Raw genomic sequence first — 20,099 nt, forward strand, 5'->3', positions numbered from 1 at the left:
ACCCTGAATTAGCCCTATGATGTATTGTTCTCTTCCAGAGTTGTTTACTTTCTCTGCCATAAGAAATCAAGAAGAAAAGCAATGTTAAGCCCATAGAGAAAAGTAATTAATAGAAGAATTAAAAATTCGATGACCACTGTTTGGGATGGTACTTCTCATCTTTTCTCTAACACAATAAAGGACAATGGGGCAATTCACTCTTAAAGTAATTAAGCATCTAAAATACAGGGCTCTATTATAGAAGAAAACAGTCATCCATGTCCAACATTGCTAAAATAAAGCAAGACGTTCAAAGGCCCTATTCATACAGTAGTAACGAGTAATATGATCATCTCCTGATTGTTGTTGGTTGGGGATTTTTTAAGCTCATGAATTACAGGTCTCTAAATGATGTGGGCCCTGTGGTTTTTCTCAGACAGTTTAATAAATATAAAATGAGACCCAGGGCTAATTCAAAGAATAAACTTGGTAGGAAATTTGGAGTGAGAAAAAACCTTACGACATTTCTTAAGAATCAAAGTCAAGTCTTAATGAATTGAGTGGAGTTGATAGAGCCCTGAAGTTTATTTTCCTCTCTATGAAGGAAATGAGCTCATAGTGATAATAAAAGTGGTATTCTTATGATTCACGGAAGAGTTTATTTTCTAAAAAAGCTAATTATGAATGGATTTCATAGCTCCTTAGATTCAAAAAAGCACAATCCATTTCAGTGATTTACTTATTCTGTGGGAAGGGCCTTTATGGATATTTGGGAAGAGATTTAGCTTAGGATAAAATAAATAGAATGAGCTCTTTTTTAAAAAACTCATGATAAGTATAAATTTCTTTACTCTCAGGAATTTGATCTCTGGTCACTATTCTATTGTCAGCTGAACTTCCCTTTGGCCTTTTGCCCCTGTAACTCCAAAATCCCAACATTTCTCAAGCCCATCTCAGTCACAATAGCAATTCAAGCTCCCTGGTGTGCTTTCCTCTCTTCTTTTTTGGTAAACTACTCATTTTTTAAGATCTGCCAAAATTTTATCTCCTGTGAAGTCATTTCCAGTTCACTCTACTGTTCCTTCTTCTGTGACTCAACAATATTTTGATCAAATCCATATATGAATGCTTATTAATTTTTACTACAATTACCGGTTACAGCTCTACAGCTGGACTGTGCGTAGCTTAAGACCTGGAATACAGCACACATTCAGTAAATGCTTTTTGTTATGATGATGTGACTATTCTTCAATCACCACCATCACATACATATCTATATGTATATGTACATCTACCTATCTTTCTGTGCTTCTATCTCTGCTATACACAGTGAACTCACAGATGGGGTCTCTTTTGAATATGAAGATAACCACACAAGGCTGTCTCTTCTTTTTACTTCTATTCTAATGCAATGTGTTCAATTAAGCAGCGTTTTTAAAGCCATGTGCTCATAAATTTATTCCTTGTAGCAATACTTTTAAATAGACCTATCCCTAGGTTTATCATGATCATCACTAGCTAATGCATGTCCCTGATTTTTTAAGTGTATATGAGTTCATTTTTCAATAATATGACTAATACTCATGAATCCACCACTCATTCATACTGTTAAAATATTGTTGTCAATGTTCTACATCTATGTACTCCTTTTCTATGTCACCAACCCCTGATTAATCACCCAACCCTCAGGTATGTTTAATTTGAGTTTTATGTTTATCATTCCTTTGTTTCCTTATAATTAGTATAGTTTTAATTTTTTATTTTTATTTTTCTTATTTTTTAACATCATATTAACATTGTCTTGTATGTAGTTTTCTGGAATTTGATTTTCTTAATTAAAAAATATATTACTAATATTTATCCACACTATTTTATATATTTATAGTCCCTTAATTTTAATTGCTAAATAATATTCCAATTTTTGAATATAGAACAATTTTAAAATTATGCCATCCACATAAAATTAGGTCATTTTTTGGTTTTGGTTTTTGTTACTATGAATAATGCTGCCATGAATATTTCAACATTCATTTGAGTCTATACCTGGGAGTAGAACTGCTGAGTTGTAAGTTATGAAAATATTTAACTTTACAAGACAAATGCCAAGTTGCTTTTACAAAGGGATTATAACAATGTATAAACCCACCAACAAGGCATAGAAGGAGAGAGACTGATGGGCCATGTTCTCAGCAATAATTGCAATTGTTAGGCTTCTTATATTTTGTTAATCAATTAGATGTGAAATGGTATCTCATTGTGGTGCTGATTGCAATATCCCCACTGCTAATGAGGTTGAGAATGTCTCTATACATTGGCCATATGTATTTCTTTTTATTTGTAAAACTTCTTTACATATTTGTGATACAATTCTTTAAAAAATAATTTTCTGAGCTATTAGGCCAGGACTGAAATGACTTAAGCACAGCCTATCTTGCCCATCCATTCACATCCCTCCCATCTTTGCTGACTTTTAATCTTGCTGCATTTGACTTCTGACTCCCCAGATTAAGACCCCTGCCAGCCTTGCTTCCCACTGCCTGTCTAGCAACCCTCCCAGCCCTGCCTTCCCAGACTGAGGGACACTTTTTCTATTAAATATGATTCACATAAATCCCAGGTTTGACAAATGCACAGCTAAAGCAAATGGCTAGATTACAGAAGGTCCAATTGCTTGTGCATATATTTGATGCTCAGAATACCCTCATATAGAGAAATCTTCCTCCACTGTGTGTAAAAATTGGAGAGAGAGAGAGAGAGAGAGAGAGAGAGAGAGAGAGAGAGAGAGAGAGAGATTGTTTTAGAAGAGAGTATTTTCATATCCCACTGCTCAAACAGCTGCGTAGAAAGAGCTCTAGGTTCCATTTTGCCCTGGGAGCCTGTGCCCTACTGACTCAGAATTTGGAAAATGGACTGAGCCTCCTTGAGACTCAGTGTCCTCATTTATATGCCTTCCTCATAGGCTTCTAATGAGAATGAGTTGAGATCATGTATGTGAAGCAATTAGCATAAAGCATGGCACAGAGTAAGGCTTTGGTGGGTTAGGCCTGTGACACTGAGCTTCTGCTCCTTCTAGACAAGGTGTGACAGTGACTCTGTTTCTGTCCTTCGGGAACTTTGAAATGTGATACAAATCCTTTCTCATTTATATATATTATAAATATCTTTACCTGGTCTATACCTTGTCTTTTTACTTTCCTTGTAGATACTGTTTGTGACTAAATGGTAACTGTTAATAGTTTACAACTCCGTCCTTCTCAAAAGGACAATAGATCTTGGGCAACAGATCTGCCTCACCCAAATCCTACAGCCAGTAACTAACTCATACTATACAGATATGAGATACTGGCCCACTTCCCTCAAGGCAGTGCAGCTAAAACCGCAACCTTGCTCAGCTCCTTCTCTACCCTATACTGCCTTCCTCATCTCCCTCCAGTTTCCTTCTGAGAGCATGTACTCAATCAATCACTTGCACAAAATTCTCTATCTTAGGTCTTGCTTCTAGGAAATCCAACTTAAGATACTTTCTTTGAGATAGTATATTTTCTGATGAACATTTCTAATTTTAATATAGTCAAATTTCAATCTTTTATGGATTTCATTTCATTATTACTCTTTTATTATTATAGATGAGAGCAGAATACATCTTCAGTCTACAGTGAAAATATATACCAAAAAAATTAATATCTACCAACAGGAGTTGGGAAAGACCTCTGAGACTTTTAGAGGCAGTGAAACTAAAAGAACAAATATTTTCTAGTTGAGAAAGGTAGACAATTCATGGTGTTTCCATATTGAGGAAACACCTTTTGCAAAAGCACAGACTGTAAACCAGCATAGACTACTTTAGAATCTATGGCACACAAAAATGTGACAGCAGGTAAGATCTCAGAAGTAGACAGGGGTCTATTTATAAAGCCTTTTTTATAGAGCACCTTAATTACCACCCTGTGTCTCCAAGCACACTCCCATTCCCTTTGCAGGGGGCTTCCACTTGTTACTGGTTGAAGGGAATAACGACCCACCATTGACCATGGTATTCTAGTTCTTTGGACATAGGGATCAGGATAGAAGTGGGCATGTGATACAAACAGGTCCAATGGAATCCTCTCTTGAGATTAGTATACTTTATAGATGTTGATAGAAAGAAGCCCTTCATTTTTGTTAAAGTTGCTAATCTGGGGTTGAGGACAATCATGTTTCCTGCTACTTGGAAAACACCTGAACGCAGTAGTAGAAAATAAAGCCTAGATTAACAGAAAAGAGAGAGAGAGAGAAGAAATGTGAAACTCACATGAAAAAAGTTAGGGTAGCATTGAACTCCCAGTTTTATTACTTGAGTCTCTGTTTCCTTCAGATCTTGAGGTTTTTCTTCAATTCTATTAGCTACCCATATTTCTTCTCAGGAATATAATGCGATCAATGATCATTTTTATTAGAGATTCTGATATTGGGTCTGATATTTTCAACTGAGAGAGAATTAACTAAAGCAGGCAATGACTTATGCCTGATGACAATAGTGAGCCATCAAAGGGCTTTTCTCAGGGGAGTATCATGGTTAGATTTGCTTGATGCCCACAAGGTGGGGAGTCTTTTCCAGGGGGTCAAGAAAATAAAGTAAAAGCAAAAATAAAAATAAATGGAACAGGAAACTGATAAAGGATATGGCCTGTATCTTCTTGATTACCAGTCCTTTCCACTCTTAAATTAGTCAGACTCAAATATCTACCTGTGTCAAATGGTTTAATAACACTAAAATTCTTAAAGAAATGTTGATACACATTTTATTTTTAAGAAACAGTAAAAAAAACTTTTAAAAACATGTATTCTTGTTAGCTATAAGTTATTAGAGACCATTATAAAAAATCAGAAAAATTTAAAAGTTTTAAGAAAATTAAAGAAAATAATTAAAGAAAATTAGTTCTTAATTAAACAACAATTAAAGAAAAATAGTTAAAAATGTACTACTGTCTAATCTGCCAGGCTCATAGAAATGTGGAGGTCTTGTTTTACAAAATACAATTTAATTTATCCCATTTTAACCAAATATTATACCATAAATAATGTTCTATATAAAATATATTTTGAATATGTGATTGCTACCTTTCATAGTGTGGATGTATTATATTGCTTTAACCACTAGTCTGTCTTCTAGAGACTGGCTGATTCCAATTTTCATAATTTTAAAGAATGCTGCCATAAGTATCCCACATATAGATCTTTTTCTGCACTTTATATTTTGGGTTGGATAAATTCCTAATGGAATTACTGGGACAGAGGTTATATACATTTTTAAGACACTTTCCACAAGAGAACTTTTCAAATTAGACTATATGCTTTATTGCAGTGGAATATGACAAGTCTGGAATGACAGATGATCCCAATTCCCAGAATTTTGCAGCACTCAAGGTGCAGGGCAATCAGAGTCATCTGCTCTTCTGCATTGTGCCATCATATGATAGACTGATTTCTCTTCTCCCTCTACAGTTTTTTTTTTTATAAAACAATGCAGGGTTTTTTTTTTTTTTAAATATATTTTTATTGATTTCAGAGAGGAAGGGAGAGAGAGATAGAATTATTGATTGGCTGCCTCCTGCATGCGCAACATGGGATCGAGCTGCAACCCGGGCATGTGCCCTGACTGAGAATCAAACCCTGACCTCCTGGTTCTAGGTCAACACTCAACCACTGAGCCATGGTGGCCAGGATACAGTGTTTTTGACTGATACAAACTCTTCCAAGATTTCCACATATGAACAAAATATTCCAAGAAACACAGAACTTAAAGGGCAGGTGAAAGGGGGATACCTGCAATTATATTAACATTAAAATTTCTTAATAAAAAATTAAATTATAAAAGGAAACACAGAACTTGAGATTTGGAGTCCCCCCTGAATTTTAAATGTTACTTTGAGGGTGAAGTGGAATGTAGTGTCATTTCTCTTCCTGAAGACAGGAAATGGATTCTACAGTTCAAAGTCCTTTATTAAGAACTAACTATACCAAAACTCTCACACAGGTGACCTCATTTAATCTCCCCAAAGCATTTGAGAATTTGAGCAGTGTATCAGAAAACACACAGGATTTGCAACCAGCCTCACTTGTGACTTGAAAGGCAAATCCATGTTTCATCAATGAATTGCTTGTTGTGTGCCTTGAATTACCTTCTGCAAGTTATTCATTTCTCTGAGTTAAAGATATCCTATATAATAAAGAGGGAATATGCAAATTGACCGTCATTCTGCCACAAAAGATGGCAGCGCCCACAGTGGAGGCAGAGGGTTTCCATAACACAAGATGGCTGCACCCACAGCGGAGGCCGAGTTCCCATAACAAGCTTTAACAAACAATCAGCAGGGACCTGAGGCTGCGCTCCCCCCAACCCTCCCCCATGGGGCTTGACAGAGGACCTCAGGCTGCTCCCCCCACCCTGGTGCCAGGCCGGGGGACCTCAGGCCATGCCCCCCGCCTGGTGGAGCTTGAAGGGGGACCTCAGGCTGTGCCCCCTGCCTGGCGCTGGGCCAGGGGATCTGAGGCTGCGACCCCACCTGGTGGGGCTTGACAAGGGTGAGACCGACCAAGTCTGGATCTTGCCCAGTGGGGGTGGGGCCGGCTGGGTCTGGGTCTCTCAAAATTTCAACCCAGGGGACTTGACCCTGGGTCCCATGGTGCACCCCAGACTCTGACAGGAATATTTTCATATACATTTTACTAATTTTCTTTCATCTCTGACACTTCTATTATAGAGAAAGAGCAAATAACAATATTAAAATATTTCCTCTAATTAATCCCCTTTTAATGTGCACGAATTTCATGCACTGGGCCACCAGTTTTATCTATAAAATCATTGTGATATGAATAAATATATTACTGGGTGGATATTTTAAGTACATGAGAAATGCAGGTAAGGCAATTAGCATAATGCATATCTCTGTCTCAGTCTGGGTCCCCAAGGTCAGAACCTGAGGCATGCTTACGGTTTATTCTCCAAGCTATCTTCAGGAGCAGAGGTGAAGGTTCAGGGAAGAAGGGAAAACTGGTATCAGGATGTTACTGAGTTGGTCACTAGTGAAGATGACTGGTCCTTGATCTTCTGTCCCTGGAGTAATATGAAATGCAACTTAGAACTAGGTCCCAAAGGAAAAAATGGAGAACATTTATTCATCAGCACTTATTCCCCCACTAGCCAAGGAAAGCTCTAGGGCATACTTATCCAGGGAGTTCCTGCCACCATCAGAATAACTTCAGCAAGCTCTATGAGGGGCAAGGGGCAATCTTTTCCTTTTCTTCATCATTTTTCAAATTGTTTATATACTCCTAAAAATATATTGTTTGTATTTTATATAAATGGGATCATGTCAATGAGTTTTTCCGTTATCCAGTAATGCTGATGTATGTTGCTTCAGTTGATTCAGGTTTTTACTGCTATGCATTAATACTTGCATTAGTAAACTTCAATGTATTTAGCCACCCTCTTGCTAATGGAGTTGTTTCCTCTGGCATTCATTGTTGTTGTTTTGTTTTTGCTCCTTTATTGGCTATTACCAACTAATGAACATGTTTCTACTTGACTCTTTGGACACATGTGCAAGGGTTTCTCTAAAGTATAAATCTGGGAGAGGAATTTCTTATTAGGAAGATAGTTGTATCTTCAAGTTACAAGATAATTCAAAATAATTGTTTCCCAAATAGGTGGTAAAATGTAAATAGTCACCAACAGTAATATGAGTTGTTACATTCTACGTTTTTATCAAAATTTGGTATTAGCAGACTTTAAAATTTATGCCCTTCTAGGAAATAAAATATGGTATATTTTATAAAATAGTTAAATGTATAAAACTTTATTTTTGTGGTAGTGCTTTTGTGTCTTGTTTATGAAATCTTCTCCTACCCCAAGGTAACATAGATAGTCTCCTATATTATCTTCTAAAATTTTATAGTTCTCTTTCAAATTTGAGTCTTTAATCTGAGATTGATTTTTGTATATAGAGAAATAAATATAAAGCAAACTTATTTTTTTCTGATATAACATACAGTATCATTAATTAAGTAGTCTGTTTTTTACCCAATGACATGCACTGCATGTTTTGTTACATATTAAGTTTCAATACACTTATGAGTTGGTTTCTGCTATTTCTAATTTCATTGGTTTATTTGTCTGCTCCTAAACTAAAACAACACTATTAATTATTAGTGCTTTATATAAGGAACTTGCTATCCAATAGGTCATGTTCCCCACGTTCTGCTTTTTTTCCCCTCAAGAGTATGTTGGCTTATTTTAGTTTTTCCTCCTTCATAAAAATTTTAGAATCAATCCATCAAGTTGTTCAAAAGCCTTGGTAAGATTTTCACAAGAGTAAATAAATTTGAGAAAACTTGACAGTTTTAAACTTTTGAATCTTCCTACCCATAAACATCTACACTAATAAAAGAAAAGCATGCAAATTAACCATCACTCCACCACTCTGCTACACCCACCAACCAATCAAAGCAACTATGCAAATTTACCCAACAAAAATAGTGGTTAATTTGCATATGCAGGCATGGACTCTGCTCAAGGAGGGGCTGGGGGCCTGGGTCACCAGGGGCAACCCAGGCTTCCAGCCAACCCTGGCCTCTGCTTGAGGAGCTGGAAAAAAAAAAAAAGAAGGGGCTGGGAGCAGCCAGAGCAGAGAAGCCAAGCCTCGCTGCTGCGGCGGACCAAAGGCCTGGGTCCCAGGTGCTGGAGGAAAACTGGTGCCGGCAGCCAGGGGAAGGAAGGCCTATTGCATGAATCTTTGTGCAATGGGCCACTAGTGTTATATATAATGTTCAGTTGTTTTAGATCTCCTTTTATTCTCTTATATTACATTTTATAATTTTTCCTTTAAGCCTTGAACATATTTTTTAGATTTCTTCTTATATGGGTGCATATGTTTAGATAACATTTATTATTGTTATATAATTTTTAATGTTAATATTATAACTCATTGGTAAAGCACAGAAAGACAATGAATTTTACAGATGATATTATTTTGATCAATGCTGGAAAATTTCCTGATAATGTCTGTTAGTTTATAAATACATTCTTTCTATTTTATAGGGAAACAATCAGTGTATGTGTGAATATTGATGGCAACATTGTGTCTTCTTTTTCTATATTTATGCCTTTTATGTTTTGTTCTTGTCCTGAACTTATAGAAAATAATTGATAACAAATGGTTATGGTGAACCTTTTTGTCTTGTACATATTTTAACATTTTTCTATTAAATGTCCCTTTGTTGATATCAAATGGAAAATAAAAATACAATTAACATTGTTTTGAAAAATCACCATATATTTAAAAATGTAGATATTTTCTCCTCAAGATTACATTTAATCTTCACCGCAATTCTTGATGTAGGTATTATTACACACTCTTTTGGATGAAGAAACTGGAATTTACAAAGGATAATTAATAGGTTCAGGACTTCACATTTGAATTGCCCTATCTGATAAAGGGAAGAAACATTGTTAGTGAAATTACGTGAGAGATATTAATCTCAGTAAATAGAACTCTCTGGTTTTCATTAATAAGTGGAGGATTAATGGATGAGGTAGGACTTACTCTGTGAAGATGAGGCAATGCAGCCTGGCCAGGTGGCATGGTGGTTGAACGTCCACCTATAAACCAGGAGGTTGCAGTTCAATTCCTGGTGAGGGCACATGCCAGGTTGCGGACTCGATCCCCAGTGTGGGGCATGCAGGAGGCAGCTAATCAATAATTCCCTCATTATTGATGTTTCTGTATCTCTCTTCCTTCCTCTCTAAAATCAATAAAATAAAATGAAAAGATGAGGAAATGCACAGTATTCACTGGAGCTTTTGAAGTAATCTCTGACACTGAAGTCTAGAGATCCTAACCTTTGAACTCAAGCAGACTGTGATTAGTGTCCCAGAGCTAAGGATGTGAATTGTTGCAAATTTATATTCTTTTTATTATAACTTCTTTTTCTTTAAATCTTTATTGTTGAAAGTATTACATATGTCCCCCTTTTTTCCTGTTGACCCCTTCTAGCCAGCCCCTACCTTCCTGTCCAGGCCTTCAGCTCACTATTGTCTGTGTCCATGGATTATACATATATATGCATACAAGTTCTTTGCTTGATCTGTTCCCAGCCAACCATCCACTGCCTTTTAACTTCTTTTTGACATGATTTTAGATTTTAAAAAATTTTAGAGGACTAGTACAATGAATTCCTCTATGCCTTCTCCCAAAGTCTTTAAATAACACCTTTGCACATTTGTTTTACCATGCATGTACATATGTACACACACATTCTTTTTTGAACCATTTCAAAGTAAGCTACAGACATAATGACCATTAATAATTTAGTGTGTGTTTTCTAAAAATGATGGTATTCTGTTACATAAACATAGTACAATTACAAAATTAGGAAAATTATATTGATTGATTCTATTATCAAATCTTCAGATTTCATTCATATTTCCCCATTTGTCCCCATATCAAAAGAAAATCCTAACTCACATGTTACATTCAGTCTTTGATTTTCATGACATTGACATTATTGAAAAGATACATTTTAGAATGTCCCTCATTTCTTATTTTTCTCATGATTAGTTTCAGGTTATGCATTTTTTACAAGATATTCCAGAGGTGATGTGTCCCTCTCAGTGCATAAGGTCAGAAGAAACATATTATTTGTGAAATATATTTGTAATTAATAAGTATCATATAGTATAATACTTTTGGGTCCTGGTAGATATCTTAGTCCCATCAATGTTTCACTCACTAGTTTTATAAATAATTTATGATTTTTCCTTTAATGAATGAATACCATGATGCTTGCCAAATGGTGATTTTCTTTTTAATTTCAACATCCTTTCATCATTTATTAGATGCACCAGAAGTAATCCAAGGAAGTTTTGTTTTTTCCAATTTATTTCCTTTGTTATTAATTTAAATCATTCTGTATATATGTATAGAGTCCATATTGTAACTTTCTTAACCTTCATGAGCCTTAGTTCTTCCTCTGTTAAATGGCAATAGTAACGTTGGCCACTTAGATTTGCTGTGTAGATTAAATAATATATGTAAAGTTTTCAAAATCATAAGCATCAAATAAATCAAAGCTATCAGTATTTTTAATGGTATTAATAAAATAATAGTCTAAATATCTCTTTTCATATAATGAAAAGATTTAGGTTCCATCTATTTTTAGTCTTTTATGATCTTGGGCAAGGCACTTAACCTCTTTTGGTCTCATTTTCATTACCTATAAGACAATGGAGTTCAGTTACATGGTCTCTAAATGCAATTATAGTACTTATGTAAGAAACTAAGATTCTGTACCTATAAAACATTTGTATATAAGTCCCTTTTCTTCCAACAAGCTGGCAGATTGGCAGATACATATCTTCCATATAAATATATATATATATATATATATATATATATATATATATATATAGTCTTCCATAATTCTTAATGTTCTTCCTAAAATGTCAAAGAATATATATGTGATCTCTGAATAAACTTTTTAAAATTTCATTTCATCATACTTTATATTTTACTAATATTAGTTGGTCACAGTTCTTTTCCAACCTTGCATGATTTTTGACAAAATGTGAAATAGCTAAAGACAGATGGCTTGCAACTCCAACTGTTGGGATTGGTTTTCCTTTGCCAGCAATGTGCATGCTCCCTTAATGAACTGTGGCCTCAGACCACATGATGGTTCTGCTTTACATAATCAAAAATAATTCAAACTTTTAAAATGTACTTTTAAAATATATATCACATCGTGAAGTGTGACCAGGCGATAGCTTGGAATTTTGTTATAGGTAGTATTGCACAAGACTTTTCATATTGTGGAAATGAAGAATTTATCAGTGGAAAGCTAGTAAATATATTACTCTCATTATGAAACATTTCCCATAGAGTGATTGTCCAAATTAGTGGAAAAGGCCCTGGTCATGAAATTTGAATATCAGAGCTTAAATCTTATTTCTTATTAGTCCTGTGAGCTGGGCTAAGTTATTTAAGTTCTCTGAGTTTGAATTTCTTCTTATGTCAAACTGGAATAACATGACACATCTCATAGAGATATTTTGAGAATAAATAAGTCCATTTCAGTGAAAGCACCTATCATATAAAGGGTGCTTAATATGTGTTCAATAAATAAGAAAAAAAGTAGGATAAATAAGATCCAGGATGGCCAGAACACCCATCTTTAGCACTGTCTACAAACTCTTGAAAATGTGGCAACAGCTTTGTCTTTTGGTCATCACCAACTCATTGAGAGTCAAATATCTTTAGTTTTCTCTTTAAATTGTCTCCCTAATGCATTATTTTTAAAAAGGGATCACCTTGAATATAAGCACATATGCAAGAAATATTAATTCTCAATTTTCACAATGCTTTATAGTTTACAAAGTTCTATTCTTCATAGATTATTATCAAAACAACTGGAGGCCCAGTGCACAAAATTGTGCACTGGTAGGGTCCCTAGTGGCTGCTGACCAGGGCCTCCTTCCCCCGGCCAGCCCCGCTCCCTGGTTGAACTCCCAGATGAACTCCCAGTGAAGGGGACAATTTGCATACTACACTTTTATTATATAGGATTGTGTAACAATGAAAGAAGAAAATAATTGATTTTCCAAAGTTATATAACCATGTTGGTTTTAAACCCAAGAACTTTGACTTTGAATCCAACATACATTTCACTGCATGCATCGGACATGCTGTGTGACTATCGGTATACTCACTGAAAAGTATGAGCAGTAGGACAATTCACTTTCTCCAATCCTGAAAGAAGAAAGGCAAAGATCAAAAAAAATTTGAGCACCCATCCATTTGGAACTGCTAAGGGAGAGAACAATCATCACTTGAGAGTCCTTTGGCTTCTCCCTGCTGGAGAAATGGGACCTATTCAAATACCAGTCAGACAAGAGGAGCAGCCAAGCCTTGGTAATCACCACATGATAATTGGATTTTCTGGATTAAAATGTTTTTATGCACATTTTTACACAAATTAATCATCAATATTCTAAATCAGGGGTTCTCAATCTGAGCCTATTTTGTCCCCAGGGGACATTTCACAATGTCTGTAGTTACTTTTGTTAGGACTGGGTGGGAGCTGGGGGTTGCTACGGATACTACGAAATATCCTACAATATACAAGACAGTTCCCCAAACAAAGAATTATCCAGTCAAAATGTCAGTAGTGCTAAGGATGAGAAACTCTGCTCTAAAATGTATTCTGTTACTAAGTATTACAAACGATATTTCCAGTTGGTATACCTATGCTATTTGGTTACAAAGAACTCCCACCAAAACTGTCCATGGCCCAAGAGCCTCAGGTGCTTAACAGTTGCAAGATTTCTTGTGGGTTCAATTTAGTTCACCAAAAACTTTAATATTTGCCTACTGTGCTTGAGGCACTATTGAGAAATATGTAAATAATTATAACATGTTCTATACCCATCAGGAACTTATAATTTATTAAATGTGGCAACTTCCTAGAGAATAAAAACTATGTACTTCCAGTACCTACATAAGAGGTCTTAATAAATATTTTTAAATAAAGAAGTAAAGCCTATCAGTAATTTTTCAAAAGCTTCTCAATTTTCTTCAAGTCCCACACCCAACTTCACCTCCTCACCTCTGTTTAAGGACTTGCTTATACTTGATAGAGAAATTTGAGGCCATCTGTATTAATCACCTTAGGCTCTGGTCATTTGTATTTGTACCTTTAATCCCTTCCCCTTTCAAGTCTGGAAGAATGAGGTGTTTCTCATGCTACCCAAGCCAACTCTTCTGCTCCATTTGTTTCCTTAGCTCCCTCCCACTATTTTACCATCTTCAAGATGATCAATAAAGTAATACATAATTTATGCAAAAGACAAGATTCAGTGGTCCATGAATGTAGTTCTTATATCCCCTCTCCAGTTCAAGTCTCTCCCATCCTGAAACATAATATCCTTTTAACCTATACCAACCTTTATTTGTTCCTTCTTGTTTGAGCCTATTTCTGTTTTCACTTTTTATTTTCCATTTCCTTAGCATTCAGATATCTGATTCTGCCTCTACAACTCACTGACATTGCTCTTAAAGATGATGATCTCCATGTTGCAAAATTCAAAGAACTAGCGATTATTATACATTTTGAAGCATGTGCCCTTTCCTAAAAAAATGACAACATACACCCAGGCACAAACATTTTTCATACTTTCAAAGGATTGACTAACACATCGATTGACCCCCAGTTAGAAAGCACTGCAGTTAACAGAATTTAGTCCTCACTGGAGAGCGCTGGAGCCTTGGACATTGTTTTATCTCCAATGGATGCCGGGGGCCAGGGAGAAGAAGACATTCTTGCCGGGGTCCAACCCCAGCAGGTCCAGAGGTCCCCAAAGGTGTGGATGGAGTCAGCAAAGAAGGAATGACACAGAGACAGCGTTCAGTTGATCAGCAGCCTAGCCAGGATCTCTAGCCAGGATCTCCAGCCAAGTTCTGGTCTGGATCTCCAGAGAAGTTCTGCTGTTTATTGTCTTGTTACATCCGTATTTATCCCAGTTGATTTTAATCCTGTCAATTTCTATTACAAAGGTTAGGGCGTTTCTTATCTCCATTCCAGGGAGTAAAGATTATGTAGCTTAAGCATGATTGTTTGTAGTGATTAACTACCCGCCTGGCACTTAGTTAAGGAGTTTCATCCCCTCCCTGACTTCAGGGAAAAATTCCTACCTGGGGAAACAACCTTTCTAGGAGAGGCATCCCCTCCCTGACTTCAGGGAAAAATTCCTACCTGGGGAAACAACCTTTCTTGGAGAGGTGACCTTGGTTAAAACACACAGCGCTAAGGGGAGCAAACATATTAAGAACAGTATGCTATATACGCCAGGTCCCTTGAAACATATGCTGTGCAGATGTTTCTTTCCTGCAGCGACTGTGTCAAGCAGCAAGGATGGACCGGCTTCCGGCACATTCTGCCATTAGTTCTTTTTTTCCCCTTTTTTCTTTTAATTTATCTTTATTGTTGAAAGTATTACAAATGTCCCCTTTGTTGTTTTTCCCATTGACCTCCCTCCAGCCTGGATCTACCCTTCCCAGGCCTTCACTATACTATTGTTTGTGTCCACAGGCTATGAATATCTATATATCTATATATCTATATATCTATATATCTATATATCTATATATCTATATATCTATATATCTATATATCTATATATCTATATATCTATCTATTTATATATATATATATATATATATATATATATATATATATATATATATATATAAAAGGCTAAGTGACCGACCAATCCGTCTGTCCAACCGCCTGACAGACCGACCAGCTGGTACATATGACACACACTGGCAATTTAAAAATAAACGTTGACTTGCACATCCTTGATACATATAAAGCTCTCACTGGTGCCAATCACATGTGTGTTTTAATTTTATAATACTGTGTCATATATTATATATACTATTTTGACATGTAATTTTTTGCAGCAACATAATTACCACACGAATCTTTCTTCTACTTAGTTTCCTTTCGATGTGCATAAATCCATGCAACAGGCCACTAGTATGCATATAAATCCCCAGGTTAATCTTTCCCAGCCCACCCCACTCACCCCCACCTTCCCTATGAAATTTGGTTCTTAAGCACCTATTCTACTCCAGATGCTGTGTAGGATACACATAGTGATAATAGAACAGGATCTCTATCTTCAGTAAACTCACATTAAGTATTGCTTGAGGAAGGCATGAGCAGCTTTGACATTTCAAACCTGAATACCTGGTAACCTGTTAGTAGCATTCATTAAAAAGGGGAACCAAGAAAGGAATCCATGCTCACCACTATACTAACACTACTTAAAAGGAGACCCAAAGAAAAAGATGGAACTCAAGCAGGAAGTTTGGCCTTGGACTTATTGTTATTAAGATTAAACAAGAAAAATATCCAGGTGCAGAAATAGGTGAGGGGAAGGGTGGGAGCAGTCTAGTGTTCATAAGGGAGATGTTTTCCTGCTGAGGAGAATCTGAGGCTCAACTTTTATTTGAATTAAGGCTCAAATTAAGTAAAATTTCAATTAGTTTTCCTGTCAATAACCTCCAGAAAGAAGGAAATATTCAGCATTTGGGTAAGAAATTCAAAATTTAAGCAATTGTAGGATGTGGATATAGTTATGGTCATTGAAGTAAGACAGATAATATGGATCTAAACCTATGCTTGAGATCTTAAGCAAATATGTAACTTCATGAAGTGATCATTTTCTCAACTACAAAATGGGGATAATAATAATACCTAACATATTAGTTGAGAGAATTTCTAGTGAAATTATGCATATGACAGGCAATATAATATATTGCACATAATAAAGAGTGATCAAGTTATGTTGATATAATTATTTTTACTACTAGAATTTTAATTAAATGCCCTTTTATAAAGTTTTGAAGACCAAGAAGCCAAATATGAAAAGTTCTCCCAAAATAAATATTTTTCTTATGTTTAACTTCATATTCTGGAAAAAGAGCCAATTTTTTTTAATAAACTATAATTTTCTGGCATCAATTACTTTGAATGTTCTGTACTTTCATCTATACATAGGACGATGGTGATTTATATCCAGATTTATGAACCTAGGCTCTCAGAGTTTCTCAGTTATTAAAAAAAATTAGTTTAATTTAATGAAGACAATTCAATCATACATTCATTCATTCATTTGTTTATTCAACACACATTGGATGCTCTCTATATGCGAGGCACTGTGATAGGTATTGGAAATACAGACTAGGAATAAGGCTTTGTCTTCACCAGGTTTACAGCCTAGTGAGGAGATTTTAAAAAATTACTTTACTAATGTGGAATTGCCAAGTTTGATAAGTACCATGGATACAAGGTACAGCGAGTTATAACATCATGTTGTAAGGAATCTGATCTCTTTGGAAATTCAAAGAAAGCCTCCATGGAAACGTGATGATTGAGCTGTGCTCCAAAGAGTCAGTTGAATGATAGAGGGAAGGGGAAGAGTTTTCCAAGCAGAAGCAAAATAGCATATGTGAAGATTCTGCACAAGGAGGGTGCTGTGTAACTTATAGAAGGAGAAAGAAGGGGAATCAATTCCGACCACTTAGTAGATGTGGCAGCAATAGGGGAGCATCATTTGGATCTTCATTCCGAAGAGCTTTCTCTGAGAAGCGTGGCTGCCTGGCAGCCTCCAGCCAATGCACTTTGGACCCCACAAAGCGTTCATATTTAGTCAAGGTTTTTGCCAGACTTCTCCCAACCAATGACTAAGTACAACAGGGATTCTAAAGCCAGGCCGTTCCCACTTGATATGAGACACTTCTAACAGAACACCTTTGCTTAGAGACTTCTCATCAGCCTGGCTAATATTTTCTCAGAGTTGCACTGTAGTCTGAGGCTCTTCCTATTTATCCCCCTTCCCCCACTTTCTCTTCTTGCAGCTTGTAGGTATCTGCACAGTCACCTAAAGGCTCATTCCCCTTTCCCTTTATCATTCGCACACTTTAGATCAATCTCCCATGTACCATTTTCATTATACAACATACCATTTCTGGACCCACCTGACTTAAAATTGGTGGCTCTGACATGACCAGCCCATAATGGGTATTTCCAGGACCATGTTATTTTGGTGTCCCACAAGCAAGTCTTCTGTTTCTATTAGGACCTAGTAACACATAAAGAACTATTTCTCAAAATAAATGGTGTTTCTATTACAGATGGCATTGCCTTGCTCCAGAATCTCAGGGTCCTATGTTGTGATTCTCTCAACAGGGTTTACCATAAACTTCCTACTACATCCTTTCCACCACTGACACGATTCCATAGGATCTGTACAAGGAATATGTACTGAAGCCTGCACCTCAAGAATGATCTCAAGACCATCAAGAATGTGTTGGTGAGAGAAACATCAGCATCACCCAAAAGTACACTGTGGCTCTCTCTAAAGGCTAGTTCTGATGGCATGAAAGGGGTATGATGAAGGCCCTATTACCTGAGGTGACAGTATTTAAACACCAGAAGCCAGAACCACTGTGATCTGGGCATTCTCTTCCACTAGATATCTTTCTAGGTCCACACTAGTGAAATCATCAACAATTATAGTACAATAGTATGCCAGGAATCTGTCCCTCACATTCCACTCAGGATATGACCTCCTTGCCAGTTGGTCATGAGTGAACCAGTTCCCAAATTTCTGTTTTCTCAAACTACTCTCAAGATCGCTGTGTTTTGTTTGTTTGTTTGATTGATTATTTGCAGTTTTGTTCATCCATGAAACAGTCATCAAAATGAATTTGATGAACAAAGGGTTATTGGGGAAAATGTGAATCTACATTGTAGCCAATTTAAGTGTAGACTTGAAAAATAGCAGGAAGGGAAAAATCTTCACTCTGGGCTATGAGCGGTAAACCTGTTCATCTACACCAGTGGTCAGCAAACTGCAGCTCGTGAGCCACATGCGGCTCTTTGGCCCCTTTAGTGTGGCTCTTCCACAAAATACCACGTGCGGGCGCGCATGTCCAGTGCAATTGAAACTTCGTGGCCCATGCACAGAAGTAGTTTCCAGCGTGGGCGAGCCTATTTTGAAGAAGAGGCTTTAGAAGAAGTGAGAGGTGTAGGTCGGTTGGGCAACGGGAGACACAGCGCAGGTGGCCTGCGGGATACACAGCACGGGGGAGGCGCACTTGATTCATGCACGAGTTGAGTTAGACTGGCTACAAGACGAGTGTGGATGGGAGAGTTGGAAGGGGTAAACCTCAGCGAACGTACCTCAATCAGATTGAGGACTTTTTTAGCAAAGGCCAGCTTAGGAGTATCCTAATTAAGTTAATAACAATGTACCTATCTATATAGTTTAAGTTTAAAAAATTTGGCTCTCAAAAGAAATTTCAGTCATTGTACTGTTGATATTTGGCTCTGTTGAGTAATGAGTTTGCTGACAACTGATCTGCACTATGTGGAAGGAAAAGTGAAAATATAAAAATCATCCTGGGCAATAGTTAACTATCTGACCAGATCATAGGAACCTTAATGGCAAAGCCTGGAAGATGAGAGACAGGGAGGCCTGAGATAGAGGTATGTGAGTGCCTATATGTGAGAGACCACTAAGTATGAAAAGTTTTGTTTACACATTAAATCACACCAGAAAGCATCCACCGGGGAAGAGGCGTTGAAGAACAAAGTACACAAAATGACTCAGCCAGTGGCATAAGCCAGCCTTGATAGTCAGCTGCCCCAAAACTGGTATGATGGACACATCGATGGACACATCAATGGAGGCCATGCATGAGTCAAATAGCATGGATTATGGATTACCCCTCTACCAAGGTTGACCTAGTTTTTGTTGACTCTAAATGTCCAACACAACCAGCCATTTCAGAGAAAGTTAACTAAATTGGGTCGCTTCCATCCTAGATGGACCAGCAGCCCATCCTCAGAGGAATAGATAGATATCTATTTTATGGGTTGACTTTTCTATTTGCAGAGCTTTAGCCAGCACTGTAATACAGGGACTTATACAATGTCTGATTCACAAGCATGAAATATCAGGCAGCATAGCACCTGTCAAGAAATCACTTCACAGTGAAATGGGCTCAGAAGCGAGCCCATGACAGTGGGATTCAGTGGTTGTATAGGGGCAAAAAGCAACTATAACACTTTTAAGTTAATTTGTTTATATAATTACCCTTGCATTTACATAGCTCCGAAAGGAGTCACATACCTATTTATATCAGGAAATTCAGGTAAGAGTTGATGTCTTGAGTTTGAAATGCACAGGGAAGGCCAGCAAGCTAGAAACTGTTAGGATTTCTGCGTTGCAGTCTTGAAGCAGAATTCCTTCTTCAATGTTTTTGCTCCCTTTTCATTTTACTATAAGCAAGAAGGAGAAACTAATCAGTACCCTTAACACTTGCTGAGAAATCTCCTCAGCTAAATATCTGAATTTACCACTTATAACTTATTCTTTTCACCCTATAGAGTAAAATTCAAAGCCTCTGCCATTTTATAACAAGAATCACCTTTCTTCTAGTTTCTAAAAACATGTTCCTTGTTTCCATCTGAGACCTAGTAAGGAAATAAAAAGCAACTTTAATATACATATT

General features: G+C 36.7%; 1 long non-coding RNA gene across 1 annotated transcript; it reads right to left on the reverse strand.

Annotated features, from left to right (window-relative positions):
- Positions 1-6,958: 6,958 nt before the first annotated feature.
- On the reverse strand, positions 6,959-19,864 carry LOC118675454. The gene is made up of 3 exons (XR_004973917.1): positions 19,718-19,864; positions 12,725-12,764; positions 6,959-7,075 (listed from the first exon to the last, which is right to left on the reverse strand). It is a non-coding gene; the product is annotated as an uncharacterized LOC118675454 (long non-coding RNA).
- Positions 19,865-20,099: the final 235 nt, after the last annotated feature.

Source organism: Myotis myotis, unplaced genomic scaffold (genome assembly GCF_014108235.1).
Source record: "Myotis myotis isolate mMyoMyo1 unplaced genomic scaffold, mMyoMyo1.p scaffold_m19_p_2, whole genome shotgun sequence".
Classification (NCBI taxonomy): Eukaryota; Metazoa; Chordata; class Mammalia; order Chiroptera; family Vespertilionidae; genus Myotis; species Myotis myotis.